At 42.4% G+C, this 17,674-nt stretch overlaps 1 long non-coding RNA gene across 5 annotated transcripts in view; it reads left to right on the top strand.

Annotated features, from left to right (window-relative positions):
* The window catches only part of LOC128839022 (uncharacterized), a 35,932-nt gene extending 19,607 nt beyond the window's left edge, over nt 1-16,325 (top strand). For 4 of the 5 annotated variants that reach the window (XR_008445350.1, XR_008445349.1, XR_008445351.1 and 1 more), the window contains 3 exons: nt 9,418-9,500; nt 13,932-14,000; nt 16,130-16,325. This is a non-coding gene — a long non-coding RNA (uncharacterized LOC128839022). Of the gene's footprint in view, nt 1-9,417; nt 9,520-13,931; nt 14,001-16,129 lie in introns of all 5 variants that reach the window. The other variant, XR_008445352.1, reaches the window with a different exon arrangement.
* Nucleotides 16,326-17,674: the final 1,349 nt, after the last annotated feature.

The raw sequence follows: 17,674 nt of genomic DNA, 5'->3' as shown, positions 1-17,674 counted from the left end.
TTAAATACAATTGTGCGCTTTAGGAGTTCTGCCATTTGCAGTTTATTAAAGTGCTAATTTAATAAAAACCATATGTTCCCTTTCCAGGGCACTTCTCTCTAATCTAACTCCCAGTTTAATTTATTCACTAAGCAAGCCACTAATTCAAAATTGAAGTCTATAGCTTAGCCTCAGATTTTTTTCATGGAAAATGTGCATTATAAGCTTGTACATCATAAATACAATAGAAAATTTTGATTTGCTGAGTTTGACTAAATTCTGTAAAAATACCCATAGGCTGAAGGATTTGGTAGATGCCCTTTCATCTTCCTTCATCATTAACTCACACTAGATCTATCTAAAACTAACTCTTTATTTTTAGAGAGAGTTAGTCTAAGGAATGGCCATGAGTCCCAGCTCACTCTAGTGTCCAGAGTCTGTACTGCAAATCAATGATTTTTCAGAAATTTTAGTGAGATGATTTTTCTAGGGCTCTTCAGGCCACTGTTGAGCCTCCTTTGGGTCAGAAGTGGAGCCTAGCTACTTGTGCAAGGGTCATAACACAGGAGGAACATAACGAACAGAATCAGAGAAATTGGGAATGGAAAAGACCTATTAGGTCATCCAGACCCTCTCCCTGCCACTGCAGGCTGGCTCTTTTTGGGGTACTTTTTAGCATTTAGTTTTGAAAGTCCTTAGCAATGGGGCTTCTGCCACTTCTCTTGGGCCTGGTCCACACTAACCCCCCACTTCGAACTAAGGTACGCAAATTCAGCTACGTTAATAACGTAGCTGAATTCGAAGTACCTTAGTTCGAACTTACCGCGGGTCCAGACGCGGCAGGCAGGCTCCCCCATCGATGCCGCGTACTCCTCTCGCCGAGCTGGAGTACCGGCGTCGATGGCGAGCACTTCCGGGATTGATCCCAGAAGATCGATTGCTTACCGCCGGACCCGGAGGTAAGTGCAGACCTACCCTTGGAAGAAAAGACCAGAGTCTAATACACACACCTCCCACTCTGGAAAGTTTTCTTCTGCCTGAACTTTATTTTTGTTAATTCCATGCTATTACTTCTAGTTATACCCCGTGTACAACTCTAAAATAACTCCCCTTAAAGGCTAATCCCTTTATTTACTGTGCTGCTCCCTATATTCAATTCTCTCCTCAGTCGTGCCTTCTCTTTCCCTTCCTGCACAAGAGGTACATGCTGTCCCCGTACTCTCCTCACTGGGAGGTCTTCCATGCCTCATTTTACTCTTTCATCTCAAAGGGGTTTGTTCACCCTATCCTCTAACTGCATCATTTCTGAGTGACGTGCTGCTAGGTCTCTCCCTTACTCTGACACCCTCCCCTTGCCCAGTGTTGCCTCTTCTCTCTCAGTGGCTGTTGCCACAATTGTTGAGAGCTGTTGGACTCTAGGTCCCCTTTGCCTTGGTTCTCCATGTCAACATTTTTCAGCTGAACCAGATATTCATTAAGCTGCCCCCCACCTTGTGGATGGAGGTTCCATTGACAACGCAGAGGAAGGGCCTACTGAGCTGCTGCTCACTCACAGTAATGCAAGTGCTGCTGGCAGAAGCCTATGGGTTTTTCTCAGAGTCAGAAGTCAGTTGTGGGGACTGTAAGTTGTGGGAAATTGACAGTTGTGGGGACAGTGTAAGTGGGGAAACAGCCCCAAAGATGGATCTGCTGATAATGCAGTTCACTGGAGAAGGATATAATGAGAGAAAATGGAAGTTAAGACAGAGGTAGGACAGCTGGTCTAGTCATTGTAAAGCCATTGATCTGGTCATTGCTCTTGACTGGGAAGCCAGGTGAAGGGGTAAGCTCATTCCAGTGATCTTTAGGTTAGGGTTACCATACATCCGGATTTTCCCGGACATGTCCGGCTTTTTGGTCCTCAAATCCCCGTCCGGGAGGAATTTCCAAAAAGCCGAACATGTCCGGGAAAATAGGGAGGCATGGTAAGGGGACCCCGAGTGCGAGTGGCTGCAGCAAAGCCAAAACTAACAACTCCCCCGATCTGCAGGGACATGGAGGCGGCAGTGGCATCTGAGCGCGCAGCCGCCTCCTTCCCGGGCTCCAACTTTCCCGGCTCCCGCTGCTCTCCACCGCGGCAGGGGCCGAAGCAACTTCCCCAGCGCAGCAGCAGCTGGAGCCCGGGGAGGAGGCGGCTGCGCGCTCAGATGCCGCCCGCCGCCTCTGTGCCCCTGAAGATTGGGGGAGTTTTTAGTTTTGCTGCAGCCACTCGCACTCGGGCTCCCCCGAGCGTCTTTTGCCCGAGCGCTACCGGCTTCACGGTTTGCCGCGCGGCAAACTGTGAAGCTGGTAGCGCTCGGGAAAAGACGCTCAGGGGACCCCGAGTGCGAGTGGCTGCAGCAAAGCCAAAACTAACAACTCCCCCAATCTGCTGGGGCACGGAGGCAGCAGCGGCATCCGAGCATGCAGCCGCCTCCTCCCCGGGCTTCAACTTTCCTGGCTCCCACCGCTCTCCACCGCGGTGGGGGCCGAAGCAGCTTCCCCAACGCAGCAGCAGCCGGAGCCCGGGGGGCGGGAGGGAGGAGGGGGAATGCGGGGTGCTCAGGAAAGGGAGCGGAGTTGGGGTGGGGACTTTGGGGAAGGGGTTGGAATGGGGACGGGGAAGGGGCAGAGTTGGGGCAGGGCCGGGGCCCCCCGTGGAGTGTCCTCTTTTTTCACTGTTTAAATATGGCAACCCTACTTTAGGTCCAGACCCATAGAAAGGAAAACAATCTTAATTTCACACAGGTGGCCAATGGAAATTCCTATTCCCTCATGTTTATCTAAATTGTGGCTTTTTTTTTTTCACCCAGATCAGAGGACATAGTACCATAAATATACAAGCTAAGCTCTGGTCAAAAAACCGTTGCCTAAAGAGTACAGGGGCAAAAATATGCAAGCCAGTCTTGCTGTTCCTAATGAAGTATATTTCCTACTTATATCAATAGTACTTCCTGTGCATCCAGTCCTGCAGGCTCTACTCAGGCAAATCTCCTATACAAATGTCTTTCGCATTGCAGAGGAATTGGTAATATATTATTTTATATACTGCTTCATCATTAATAGCATCTGAAAAAGACGGTCAGAGGTTTTACTTTTATTTGAAGAGTAATTTAAACAAAAAGAAATACACATGATACTCCCCAAGTTCAATCGCACTTGATTTATTGCTTCCAAGCGATTCAGTTGTTTTCTCAGAAGTGAATGCATGGTCTTTGCTTGTTTAGAAAAGGGGGAAAAGTCTTTTATTTCTCAACAGGACCTATTTTTAGATTCTGCCCAAGTTACAGACATTAAAGAGCAGGCCTGATCTGCAGATATATTCTTTGTCAGGTTACCACCTTGCCTATCTCAATGGGCCGGGGGTGAAGGGGAGGGAAGTTAATTAGATACATTTTGTGCAGCACTTTGAAAATAAAAATTGCAATAAGTTCTAATTTATTATCGTGAGATTAACTCAGCAGGGTCTAACACAGGGAGTTAGAATCAACACTTGCTTACCTTGTCTACATCACATCTGCCTTACAATGAACACGTCTAAGACCCAAACAAAAACACTTTAATTTGCACAATAACACCCCTATGCCGTACTAAAGAATTCAGTGCCCACACAACGCAAGCACATCAAAACCTTTTGTTTTCTTCCCACAGCTTAGAGACAGATATCAAATAGCTATGAGCTGGAAGAGCATTCTGGGTATTGGCATGCAAATGAACATACCAAGCATCCCACTTTGCTTAAGAATTCCCATGTCTGAAAAAATGTAGACATTTATCAAACAACTTGTCCTCAGGCAGCCTTAACAGATGTACCATTTTTATAGAATATTTTTAACATTTTATTTTTTTGTTTTGTTTCAATTCAATTCAGGTCATTGAAAAAAAAAACAAAGTTAAAAAGAAATAGTTGCAGTATTTGCCATGGAAAGAAACAGTTGCTCTATTTACTATGGAATCTCTAATGCGTATGCTAATGGAAAATTGTGCAGAACTAATAACCCTTTATAAAAATACAGGAATGGATAGGTAATGAACTCCTGTACATTTTGTTACTTTAAGGATACACAGATGTTTTCCAATAAACAAATTTTCTTCCAATTCTATTTTTTAATTTATTTTTTAACTTTAAGCATTTTGGAAAACATGTTATAAATGTTTTTGTTGGAACAAAAATATATTAAATGTGGTGGCAGGCAATATTTTAAGGTGGAAGGAAGTGGGGGTTAGAAATTATAGCTGGTATGTCTTGCAAGAGGGCTGTGGTCTTCTGCTAGTGGATTTGTCACCAGCTCTGATGTGGGTGAGACAGTCTGGATTTTCTTGTGGCTGTCCCACATCCCAAAGATATGTTTGCCCTGTTTTCCTCCCTCTGGATCAAGTGTGTCATACTAGAACAGAGAAGCCAACATTTGATGTGACCCAGTTGGCTAATCCCACATACAGAAGACAATTGTCTGATTATATCAAGGGATCTTCACAATGGCTTCTGAACAGTGTGCTTGAGTGAGATTTCAAGCACTAGTCTTACCAAATGGGAGGAGACAGGTCTTTAGGAGGTGACCTCCTTTACAAAGAGAGGAGAGAGAGGCTTTAAGGCCATGACTCCTAATTATTTATCATTTCTATAGTGCCAAAAAGTCAAACAGCAAGTTTATATATGGAGAATGCAAAAAAATGTTATCCGTGCTTTGTGAGAGGGGGGCTATAGAAAAGTGCAACATCAATAATGCCAAGTTAATCAAAGGTTGGTGTGGTCAGTGTAGTTTGAAAGCTTCCCAGAATAGGTATATTTGTAGGAATATCTTGAGGCAGGAGCCTTGTCCTGTAGTAATGGAAAACTATTCAAGACATATTGTAGTAAAATTGTAATGAGAAAGAAGTGACAAAGACATGAGAGAGGGAAAGAATAAATGGGAATGATCAGAGAGAGACTTGGGTGGGCCTAAGGACAAGAGAAGGGGTATAGGAGTAGACAGTATGATATGTAGGCAGGCACAAGTGCTCTGAAGGTTAAGATGTTTTAAGCCAGTTTTGGAAGAATGGAAGCCAGTGCAGAGACTCAACAAGGGGCAAGACATACCGTAGAATAATGGGAGAAGATCGTGATCTTAGCAGCATTCTGAATGGCTTAGATCCTAGGGAAGCAAGACTCCAAAGAGCAGGAAGATGCAAAAGTCAAGTCAGGAGATAAGAGTTTGGGTTAAAATATTGGCAGGTAGCAATAGAAGAGAGGGAGATGGACAAGAGACACTGGGTGAAAAAATGCATTTGATTTCACATTGTAAAAGTGAGATGGGAATGAATAAGATTACCTTGAGAGACAGCATTGATGGAGAGAAGGGGGCTGAGGATTGAGCTCTCAGGAAAACCAACAGATGGATGGAGCAGGAACCAAAGGGAACCAAGACAGAAGTCGGGAGAGCAATGAATGAAAAGGGCGTGGTCAGCAATGGCCCAGGCACCACAATGACCTAAAAAGATGAGGACAGAGAAAAGGCCATTAGATTTGATTAGGAGGAGGCCATCTGATACTTTAATTAAACAATTTTCTGTAGTGTGTGCTGGGCAAAAGGTCAAAAAGACAAAAACGACAGAGGATCATAGAGCTGGAAGGCAGGACCTTGCAGGCACAGGAACAGAATACTTGCTTGAGCAGTTTAAAAGCCTAGAGGGAGAAGGGGAGAGGGTGGCCTCCTTTAACATCAAAGATAGAGAGGCCTTAGAGGGTGTGGCTTACAGACCAAGGTTAAAAGGAGAGAAAAATTCTTGGTGTGTGTGTATGTGGGGGGGGTGATTTGTTTGTTTCTTTGTTTTTTTTATTTAAATTTAAATTGCTGGTGCCAAAGCAGACAGAATAAATATGTGCTACTGTAGCAAGGTAAAGGGGAGCTAAGGCTCTTTCTGAGGGAATAAGCATCTTGTTTACTTCCTTTTTCTTTTTATAGTTATTGCTATTAAACTTTTCTGGCCTTTTTCAGGTAAAGAGGAAAAGAGCATCAAGATTATTGTGGGTTTTTTGGGGGGGGCGGGGTGGAGTCAAGCAGTTTTATTGCTCTGTCTTAAAACCAATTAAATCTGCTTCAGAGAGAGTTCAATTGCCTTTGCTTTGAAAGACCAGCAGGAGCTAGTCCACGTGCACACAAAAAAGCATCATAGCATTTCCCATGAGGGGCAGACTTCACCGCTGCTTCTTACCTTCATCCTCCTCTGTTATTGGGAGAAGAACGAAGTACTGAACCGAGCAAGAAACCCAAAAGCAAACCTGAGTCCAGCATTGGGCTGCTCAATTTTTTTCCAATTAGGCTGCACTTAGTATAACTCCAGCAGTTCTGACAAAAACAAATAGGAAAGCACTGAACTATTCCCAAGCACCGTGCATGCACTGTCAATTATTCTAGATTACTTTTTAAGTGAACATAAGTATTCTGGGTACCTTGCAAAAACAATTAAACCCCCTTCTTCAAAGAGCATATATTTGATGTTGAAGAACTTCCTTTGTATTCAGCACATAAGGTATTACAACCCCAATGTACATGAAATAGCTTAATTTAGTGGTCTGCTGAGCAGACCAGAAGGCAGAAACTACTGAGTTTTAATCCCAGTTTGCCAATGCCTCACTAGATGGTCTTGAACAAGTCTTTTAATTTCTCTATGCCTCAGCCTCCCCTTCAGTACAAAGGGGAATAGTATTTTCTTAGTGCCCTAAGTGGAGGGCGGTATGATGATTGATTTGCAAAGGTTTGTTAAAATGCTTTGCAGATAATACTTATTGCTCACATAGAATTTACTATCAGACAGTGTCAGTTTGTGTAGCCTTCTGGAGTGTGGAGAAGCCATCCTGCAGTGAGAGAATGAAGACTTTGAACCTTGGACTCCTCTGAGACAACACTATTTGCATGATAGTCAGGAAGGAGGACTGTAGCGAGAATAAATACAGCCAGAAAGCAAAGCATTTTTTTTCCAAACTAGACTACAGCCTCTCTGTTGAGGTCATCTATGGTGAGCTATGGAAGTAGAATTAGAAAAGTAAACTAGGAGGCATCATTATCCCTCAAGGTCAAGCATCAAGACCGCCGTAGGAGGGAGCCCTAGGAGGTTAAATCCTTTGAGGAAAAGGATAACCTAAGGTGTAGTGGTGAAATTCCTAAAATGGGGACGGTGCCTGAGCATGGCTACCAGCCAGTATGAGGCTCATGGACAAAACCTCAAAATTACCCAAGTCCTCCCACAGTGTGGCTAACTGGCCTCCCCCCTTAGCCCACATAAAGAATGCAGGGTCAGCATAATATGATTGTGGCAGAAGTGGGGCTGCTCTGTAGTAACACGGCTACCTTTCTGATACTCTGTAGTAATTTATTAATTCTGTATGTTGACCTGGTTATCAGGATGTCTACTGTATGACTACTGGGTTAAATCAATAGGACTGTTGGGAAGCAAACAAGAAGGCTAAACAAATGGCTCAAGATGTCCACACTGAAGCAACAATGCAAGAGCCTCTGTCCCTCTGCTGAGCTCCCTGGATTAGTTTGTCAAGGGGGTATCCAAGCTTGTGAACACCTGAGAACAAAGACCCTGTCTAGATTTAAAAGGTTACACTCCCTCAAGCAGAAGGAAAGATAGGGGAAATAGACTGACAACCAGACCCCAGAGGTGAGGGGTCGCTGGAAAAGTGAGGCCCGTGTAGGGTCTCTATCCAAGGATGGTAGGACTTGAGGTAAGATAGACATATGTGTAGACCACTTTCTGTATTAATATCCATTCTCTCTTTAAAAATCCTTATGCTTTTGTGATGTTATATGATTGTTGCTACCACTGTTATACGATTGCAACAAATCTTGTATGAAGTATGTCCTGTAAGGTGTCAATGGAAAAGTTATGGTTTGCTGAATATGATTATCCTATTTGCATACATCATTTTTGTATCAGGAGTTATGAATATTGACTATGTACCTATATTTCAAATGTTTGCTCCTGGATAACACCCACAAGGTACCTACATCTAGTTTAGCCAGCACAGTGTGAAGGGACTGTTCAAGTTGAATGGCCCATTGAAAAACACTTAACTCGCAATGCACCATAGAAGAGGCTTATCTCTACCTGATGGGCCTTCCTGTGGATGTTCTAGCTAGAATATGGGTAACGGCCTCTGCTATGATTCATCGAAGCATGCAAGAGCATGTGACTAGACTGAACTCCATCTTGTGTGCCTGAAACTGAGATCTTTCCCTCCATGTGGCAGAAGCTATATAAAAGGCCCTGAAACCATTTCCATTTTGCCTCTTTCCTGCTCTAACCTCTGGACTATGGACTTATATTAATGGAAGCATTCTAAGTAGGGGACTGAGGACCTTCCCATTATTTGGAAGCAACCAGAGACTTGACTTAAGCTAGCAGTTTATTCCATCACTGCTCCAAACCTGATGCAAGAACTCCGCAATTGTTGTATGTATTTGATTCCTTTAATCAATTTTAACTCTCACCACTTTTTTTTTTTTTTTAATAAATAAACCTTTAGATATTAGATACTAAAGGATTGGCAACAGCAAGAATATTGGGTAATATCTGAGTTGTATATTGGGCTGGTCCTTTGGGAAGAATCCTTTGCTTGATTAAATTGATTTTAAATAACCACTCATCATTAAATCTTGGTATTGAATCCAGAACTGGAATACCTACGGAGGCTTCATTTCTGACCTCTTGTTAGCCAATGTGGTGAGACAGAAGTTTACTTTTGTTGTGGTTTGGTATATCTTATGGAAGAATAAGCACCAGTTTTGGAGTGTGTCTATTTCTCAGCAGTTTGTCCTGAATTTGGTATTCTAAGTTGTGACCCACTGAGTCACGGTGACAGCTTTAGTCCTACTTTCAAGATTAGACTATACTTTGGTTTAAGAAGGCTGTCTGGAAACTCTGTTCACCACTGGTCACAGGCTACCAAGCATAATAATCACAGGTAGTGTATCCAGCCAGATCTGCTGGGTAACCATGGTCGACATACAAAGTACTGTTAGCCCAGGGCTTGGTCTAAGAGTGGGAGAATCGAGTGATTCCATCCCAGGAGAGGTAAAGGCATGGGGGCTGACATCCAAAGGGATGCACTCAGAGCGGGCAGACGTGCAGCTATCCCTGTAACTGTGACAGTGATCACTGTGGAATTTAAAAACAAAAAACAGGTGTGTGTGTGTGCATTCTCAGTTAGCTTTTCTGAAAGCCTTGCTAAGAAGGCATTAAAATAGTCAGGCTTTATGGTCACAAGGACATGTGAGGGTCTTGTAGGCAGATTTAGTCCTTGGGATTTGTTAATAGTGAGAGTTCAAATTGCAGCCCCTTGTAGACCAGAGTTCTGAGGCTGGAAGTGGCAACAATAAAGTAAGTATTTCTTTCCCTCCCCCCACCACCTTTTTCCCCTTTTCTAAACAGGAAGAAGATGGAAAGGGGGAGACCAGTGGGAGCTTCATACCGAGACGTGTGTGTGTAAATACAGAAGCCACTTGGCAGGGGAGGTGAGGAGAAATATTAAAGGTGATGAACAAATTGCCCATATTATTGCAAACTGTGAACGAGCTGGGGAAGGAGTGATTGTGCAGGAGAACAAATAAGTCGTGTTTTTATTTTCCCCATGAGAAAGTAGGAGTCCATCCATTTGCCCCTTGTTACAGGCTGTGAATCATGGTAATCCTTTTATTGACCTGGGAAAGTTGAACATAGCTCCCTCTGATATCCTCCTACCCTAGTCCATATACAGGAAAAGCTGTGTTATCTGGCACTCACAAACCGGAAAGCTCTATAAACTGACATTTTGGGAGGGGGTGCAGGGCACGGGCTTTGGGAAGGAGTTTGGGTACAGGATGGGATAGGGGGTTGGGTCACAGGAGGGGTTTCGTTGTGCCAGATTTGGGTGGTGCTCACCTCGGGCGGCTCCCCGCAAGCCGCGACATGTCCCGAGACGTGTGGCCAGGCTGCACTGCCTCTACCCGCAGGCGCCACCCCCACAGCTCCCATTGGCCATGGTCAATGCTCCTAGGCCGAGGAATGGCCACAGGGTCTCTATGTGCTGCCCCCGCCCTGAGTGCTGGCTCCGCAGCTCCCATTGGCTGGGGACCGCGGCCAATGGCAGTACGTGGGTGGCACCTGCAGGTGGGGGCAGCGCGCAAAGCCGCCTGGCGGCGCCTCTCTATACGTGTCGCTGCTTGCAGGGAGCTGCCCGAGGTGAACACTGCCTGGATCTGGCACCCCGAAACCCCTCCTGCACCCAAACTCCCTCCCTCTTAGTTAACTGGAATTTTTGACTTACTGGCACCCCCCATTCTCTCAACATGCTGGATAAGAAAGCTTTTACTGTGGTAGCTAATGGTAAAGTCACTCAAAATCCCATTTTAGGGCTTCCTAGAACTAGATACGGGCAAATTCCTTACATATGAACTATAGGATCTTGCAATAACTTTCAACTTCAGTATTTTTTTTAAGTTTTAGTTCAAATATTTCCATATAAAGAGGACACAAATAAAAAAAAAAAAACTTTTTACATAACTGGCAGTGAGCATTTAGACAAAATTCACGGGGGGGGCGGGGGAGAAAGCTGTATTTGAGCAAACAGCATCAGAGCAATATATAACAGTTTGCTCAAATGCAGCTAACTGTTATATATTGCTCTGATGCTGTTTGCTCAAATGCAGCTTTTTTCCCTGCCCCCTCCCCCCCAAAAAAAAAACATTATTGGAATGCTTCTATCAAACATCATCATAAAGCCTGTTCATGAGATGATCACCAGAACATTTGAGTCATGGCTAAGAAATCATCCAAGAACATGCATTGCAAACAAAATATATTTAATTGGAAATGTCTGGAACAACAACATGAATACAATAAAAAAAAAAGGTTAAAAGACCCTAATTCCTAGAATACAATATCTTTCTTTGCTGTTTAAAGTGATGTTTTCCCTAAAAATACTAAGTGCATATGCGCCTGAGAGAGAGAGGACTCTGTGTTCTCAGTGCCTGGAATTCATTTCTAACCCTAGTGAGCATAATAAAGAAAGAGAATTTTGGAAAAGTCGTGCCCATGGCAGGTGCCAAAGTGACAGCTCTGGAGGCTAAAGTCTGTATTTATCCACATAATGTGTTCAGTTTCCCTATATTACCATGCCACTGTGCCTCAACCCTGATCTGGATGGATTTCCTTGAAAGGAAGCCCTGTGCAAGGGAGGTTCTATGGCCTGTGTTATACACAGGGCTGGCTCCAGGGTTTTTGCCGCCCCCAAGCGGCGGGGGAAAAAAAAGAAAAAGCCGTGATCCGCAGCAGCTCCATCGCGCCTCTTTCTTCTTCGGCGGCAATTTGGCAGCAGGTCCTTCCCTCCAAGAGGGATTAAGGGACCCTCTGCCGAATTGCCACCGAAGAGCCCGACGTGCCGCCCCTTCCCCTTGGCCGCCCCAAGCACCTGCTTGCTCAGCTGGTGCCTGGAGCGGGCCCTGGTTATACAGAAGGTCAGATTAGATGATCACAATGGTCCCTTCTGGCTTTGGAATCTGTGACTCCATGCCATGTCAGTCACCTGTCTTTCTGTGAAGACTGGCAAAAAGGCTGTCAGCTAGTGCCTGTTATGATGGGGGTTTTATGATGTGAATGCTTGTCCACTTGGAACTGAACTGAGGTCACAAACTTGCTATCAGATAGGCCCCATATACTAGACTATTTGAAACAAATGTTGAGAAGTGGAAACTGTGAATATTATCTTATTTTTCTACTAGTGTCTAAAGTTACATTTTTTTATTTTTTCCACTGGTTATAACTCTTAGTCTGCTTCACGATAGCCAGCTAACAAGATGTAGAATTGTAAGAGTGTGGGAGGCAGAAGTTCTATACATACAAGTTTCTCCTATTCTTTCCTCAATGTGTGAGCACAACTCCCATTAACCCATCTGACACCCCATGTATGTTCTACCTTTGACCATTCAAATGAAGAAATAGTCTATGGTGGTTTAGCATACATTGTCATGCAGCAAGGCCCTACTTGAAAACCAAAGGATTAATAGGCCCCACTGAATGACGGTGCTTTCAGTACAGGACTGGTAATAAAGAATTAGATGTGGATTAAATGTGAACCCCTATTTCCTTGTGGAACAAGCCTTTCCTTTATATTGGTGCTGTTTAAACATTTCCACTGTGGTCCTTTTGCGGGGCTCAGAAAAGAGATCTATTTACAGACCATCCCAGAAAAAAGAATATCTGGGGGGAGGGGGAGAAATGGTCATCAGAAATCAACAAAGTTCCATTACTACAAAATCAGTAATAAAACCACACTTCTTAACTTTAAGCACTGAGTTACACAGTATGAAGAAGCATAAAGAGCCAAATACTGTGGTCAGAAAAAAATCTCTCAGTTTGGGGATAAAAAAAAATTACTAAATGTAATTGGTTGCACCCCATTTATGTGCAGGGAAGCTTTGTTTTTGTAGGGTGATTGGTGATGCTGAAAAGTGTTCAGTTTGCACTAGAAGTTAGGCTGTTTTAAGTGAGGTAAGAAATACTAGGGTGTGCCACAGAGACAGAGAGGTCGGGAGTGGGAGGATGAGAAGAGAGAAAATTTAAATTACATGTTTGGAATTGTTTTGTTTTAATATTCTAACAGGATTAATAACATAGTTAAGGACCTTTATAAAAAAATATACCAACTTTTTAACCTGAGTGTCATTTTAAGTGATTTGCCTAGGTCACAGTGAGTCAGTAAAATATAGAGGAAATCCAGAAGTCCTAAATCTCACTCCCCATAGTCTAAACATAAGATTCAAAGTGCATAATGACAACACCATGAGAGCCACAAACGGGGTTTATTTCTGAGACCAATCTCCAAAAGTGATTTTTTTTTAATGAAAAACAGAAATAAAACCTCCATCTGGTGTTTCTGGGTGTAAATTTTAATAGAAAACTATAGTAATTTGTTTCAATACCTTTAGGACTGGATTCTATAATCACCCTGCCTACGAAGCTGCAATTGATGTAAAAACAAAACTGGATCCTTTACTAATATACAAGATTACCCATTTATCTAATGCCCCTAAGGGATCATTGCATTAATGATACAGAGGACTAAAAAAGGTGAATTAAGAATGAAAGATTAGGCTTTATCTCTCAATATTCCTAATGTATACCAGTTTAAACTAGACCCTTGACGTTATTTTCACACAGGTGCTTAAATGTCAGTTTCCTATGTTGTTTTTGTACTTTATGTATTGCTAAAGCTCCTTTTATGTTTATTCTTTCTCTTCTGCCTTACTGGCATCATTCAGAGAGGCTTTTCACCTTACCAAACCAGCCCAACCAAAGATAATTCACCAAAAACTGGAGAAAAGAAACAGTCCCTTTGGATTAGTTCACTCCTGCTTTGGACTCTGCTCTTTCATATGTGGGCATTTGTCAATTGTCTCTGGGGGAAAAGGGCACGTTATATATGCCACTTTACCGAACAGAGCAATAAAAATAAATAATAGAAAAAGAGTTATATGAAGTAGATGGTTTAGGTGTCTATAGTTCCTGGCTATTTGCAGATTCCAGAGCACAACACTGCATCAGATTCCATTTTGAAGGTTCAAAACCATAAAGGCAAGAAGCTATAATTAAAAACTCTATATTTTAAAGACGAAAACCTAGATTTTTGACACTAAATTCAATGGCAGGGTGGATTCTGCAGCCAGTCCAGCAGTGAAGGGCTCATGAAAAAGACCAACTTCCTGCCTGAAGTTACGTGCTGTTAACACTAGGTAGGGATGGATGAATTTCATGGAGTTCAGCTTTTTGCAAACTTTTCAAATATGTTTTTGTTTGCAAAACTAGTGAGAGTTTGTGGACCTTTTCTTCCTTGAATCCTTATTCCTCCTACAAGGGTATTTCATTTAAACCAAACATGAAAAAGTTAAAACATATTTTTCTACCTACAGGGAAGCTGTGCTACGCAGATTAGGCTAAAAGGATCCCCCAAAAGAGGCTAGTACAAGTGGGTGGCCTGGGTATGTGGTATTTTTTTTTTATTAAAATGTTTACCTCTTCCCCATTTCATCACTCCCACTTCCCTTGCCCCAGTCTCTCTGTTTCACAGTCTCATTGCAATTTTTCTCCCTATTATTTCACTGGCCGTTTTTTTGTTTCTTGGCTCCTTTTTTCAGTCTCTCCTAAGCAGAATGTGAACCCAATAACATTCTAATTCCAGTCAGTCTTTCCAACCACAACTTTCAAGTGAGTTTGACATTAGGCAAAACAGGCCAGACACTCAGCTGGTAATAATCATCATAACTCCATTGAAATCAATAGTTACAACTATTTACACCAACTGAGGTGCTGGCTCAATTAATTCTCCCATCGGTAATTAAACTGCCTGAGCGTGAGGTGATCATACAAGAGCTCAATAGTTTTTGTTTTTTTATCTCAGAAATAGTGTTCTCTGAATCCAATGTCATAAACAGGTCGCCCCCTTGCAACTAGTTTTATACACTGAAGAAACTTGCATCTTTGCTGCCATCTTCTGACAAAATAATAGTACATTTTTTGTTAAACATCTGCCAGTGTTAACATTTAATTATCTTTTATCCTTTTTTTACTGACCGTTCCACAGTTTTTCTTTTCCTTACTTGTCAACATAATTTTTTGGGGTATTACACTAATTTTTTTTTATCTTTTAAACCAACGGTACTGATTGGTTTTAGTCTGAAAGGTCACCATCAAACTAAACATCAGCATTTTAAAAACTTCATTTCTTTTCACCATTTATGCTCTATATCTAGCGTTTGGTCAGTGATAAAGTGAAGAGGTTGATTTTTTTTGGTTCACATGCTCTACTCAGTGAAACAATTTTGGGGTTGTAAACACTGCAAGAGAATGTTTAAATCCAAGCCAACTTCTCCCCCCACCCCATTTTTAATTAAAAAAAAAAAGCAAAAATATTTGTATTTTGCTTAGGTTCCTACATTTATGGCTAAACTATTGGATAGTAGGCTTATTAATTGCCTTTTCCTTTTGTCTGTGTATAGATTAGTATAATTTTACTAATGTTAATCCTCTTGGCTTGTCTTTTAGCATTTCATTGGGTCTGTAGTGTCCAGCATTGTCTACTGCCTATCACAGTAAACTTTACTATCTGAATGAAACACCAAAAAATCTAGAACCCCAAATCACTGCTGCAAGAGGCCAGAAAGCAGCCAACACAATAAGGATTCTCTGTGCAGTGTAGGACTTGCATAACAGCCCTATCCCTATCGTATGGTTCCAGGGCGAGCTGTATGTTTGAGACCTCAAGGCCTGGTCTACACTTAGGCTGACCAGACAGCAAGTGTGAAAAATCGGGATCTGGGTGGGGGGTAATAGGAGCCTATAATAAAAAAAAGCCCCAAATATCGGGACTGTCCCTATAAAATCGGGACATCTGGTCACCCTATCTACACTACAAAGTTAGGCTGATGTATGTTATCTTGCATTGACCTTATTTTGCATATGTCTACACTAAAGCCTGTCGTAAATGCCCGATTACAACAGTGTAATAAAACCACTTCCCTAAAGGGGTTAGAGCCATAGTCAACCTACTAAAGTCAATACGGTGCAAGTGTATAGACTCCATGACCTGGGTCAACCCTAATAGTCTTCTAACTGTTGTCCTACAACACTTTATTCCTTGTAATAGTGACTGCTCTGGTCACAATTGTAAACTCCACTGTCCAGGAGTCATAGAGATGGGAAGCCATGCCCCTTTAAAATTTCCCATGCATTTTTGAAATGTCTTTTCTTGATTGCCGATCTTGGCAAGTGCACCTAGCAGTTCTCCCTTGTTGTGTGCAACTGCCCAGCTGACCATGCCAGCTCCACACACTAGCAGTTCTCCTGCCTGGAGAACACAGGCGATATATTGACTTGTGAGGAGAAGAGGCTGTGGAAGCACAGTTATGGACCAGCTGTAGAAAAGTGGACATCTAGGGAAAGATTGCACAGGGGATGTACATGAAGGGTTACAATAGGGACTATCAGCAATGCCGCATGAAAGTGAAGGAATTGCAGCAGGCATTCCATAAGGCCAGGGAGGTCAACAATTGATCTGATGCTGAGCACAGATCTACTACCTTTACCACAAGCTGCATACTATTCTTGGCAGAGACCACACCAGCACCCCCCAAAATACTGTGGATACCCTGGCGGACCACAAGACAGAAACTCCTGCTAAACAGCAAGGAGGAAGAGGGGAGGAGGCAGACATGGGGACTCCAGCCATGCCATGAGCCAGGACCTGTTTGGTAGCCCTCAACAGTCCAGCCAGCCAAACATGGATGAGACCTATGAAGGGGAAGGGACTTTTGATAAGTGTGTACATACAATTTTCCTTGGCAAATTTAAATTTAAAGATGGTGCCTGGCCCATCCCCAAGTTCACAAGCAGTGGTATCTGCTTTTAATTGTTTTGCTCATACAAGAAGAGGTAGAATAGGTATCTACTTCCCTATTGGGTAAGGCAGGGGGAAGGGAAATAAGGAGCAGTTTGTTTATGTACATAGTGATGCCCCTTTTATCTTCCTGAGAGATCTCAGTGAAACTTTCATGGAGATACTCTGTAAATTCTCTTAAAGGTTTCTAGGCATGGTTGCCTTATTTCTTCCTCTGCCACAGGACACTTTACCATGCCACTTTACAATATCTTCGGCAGGCACCATTGCAGTAAACAAGCTAGTGGCACGTGGACACATGTGGCTTTGGGAGGCCAGTAGCAGCTATGCTCTCTGTTCCTCTATTACCCTTAGGAGTAAGATATCATGAGTTATCCTAGTTTACAAGGATAAAAAAAATCAAAATTCTAAAAAAAACAGCCCAACCATAAAAATCCATGTTTTTCCATGATTAAAATGGAACGCTAAATTTTAGTTTCCCTAGCCACAATATATATAGGTATCAGTTGAACACAAAGCGTTATTGATATATTTACAATTTTTAAGCAAGTTCAAAGCCTACCAGTGCCATCAATTATTATAATCAAATTAATAGACTTGCAATTGTCGGCCTTCAAACATAATCTACAGCCTTGCTGCATACAGTACAGAACCTTGCCAAACTCAGTGACATGGTCTTTAGGGGTGATTTTAAATTTTTGGCACCTTTTCATAACTTTAATTATTAACATCTGGAGGCTGAAGTGAACTTTGAGATGCATTAAAACACAAAAACCCCTATACGCCGGAAGCAGTTTATTGGAATATGTTTAGCTATGTAAATTTAAAACACATTCAAAAATCAACCACAAGAGGGGGAGATTGCACGCATTGCAATAAGTGACACTGGTACTTTCAGTAAAATTTAGTTAATATATGTTTATTTTTCAAAAAATTTAGTAAAATTTAGTTAAAAATATGTTTTTATTTTTCAAAAATTATAAAAACTAAAGATTCTCTATAAAAATGCAAATTCCGCACTTTTCCGTGGCAAACAAATTTCTAGGATGCCTGGATATCAGTTAAAACCAGCCCTGACTGTGGAAAATAGTTTAAATGTTCAGTGCCGTTGCCCTACACTTGCACCCGTGGAATAGGGACTGCAATTTTATTGTTTCATGCAGCCAAAATTTCTTTCTGCCCCCTCAAATGGGCACCATGGCTGGGACTAGAGAGCGATGCTGTGCTGAGGTGCTCCAAAGCTGAAGTGTCAACAAGCAT

Source organism: Malaclemys terrapin, chromosome 6 (genome assembly GCF_027887155.1).
Source record: "Malaclemys terrapin pileata isolate rMalTer1 chromosome 6, rMalTer1.hap1, whole genome shotgun sequence".
Classification (NCBI taxonomy): Eukaryota; Metazoa; Chordata; order Testudines; family Emydidae; genus Malaclemys; species Malaclemys terrapin.
This window is presented reverse-complemented; position numbering and strand designations above follow the sequence as displayed.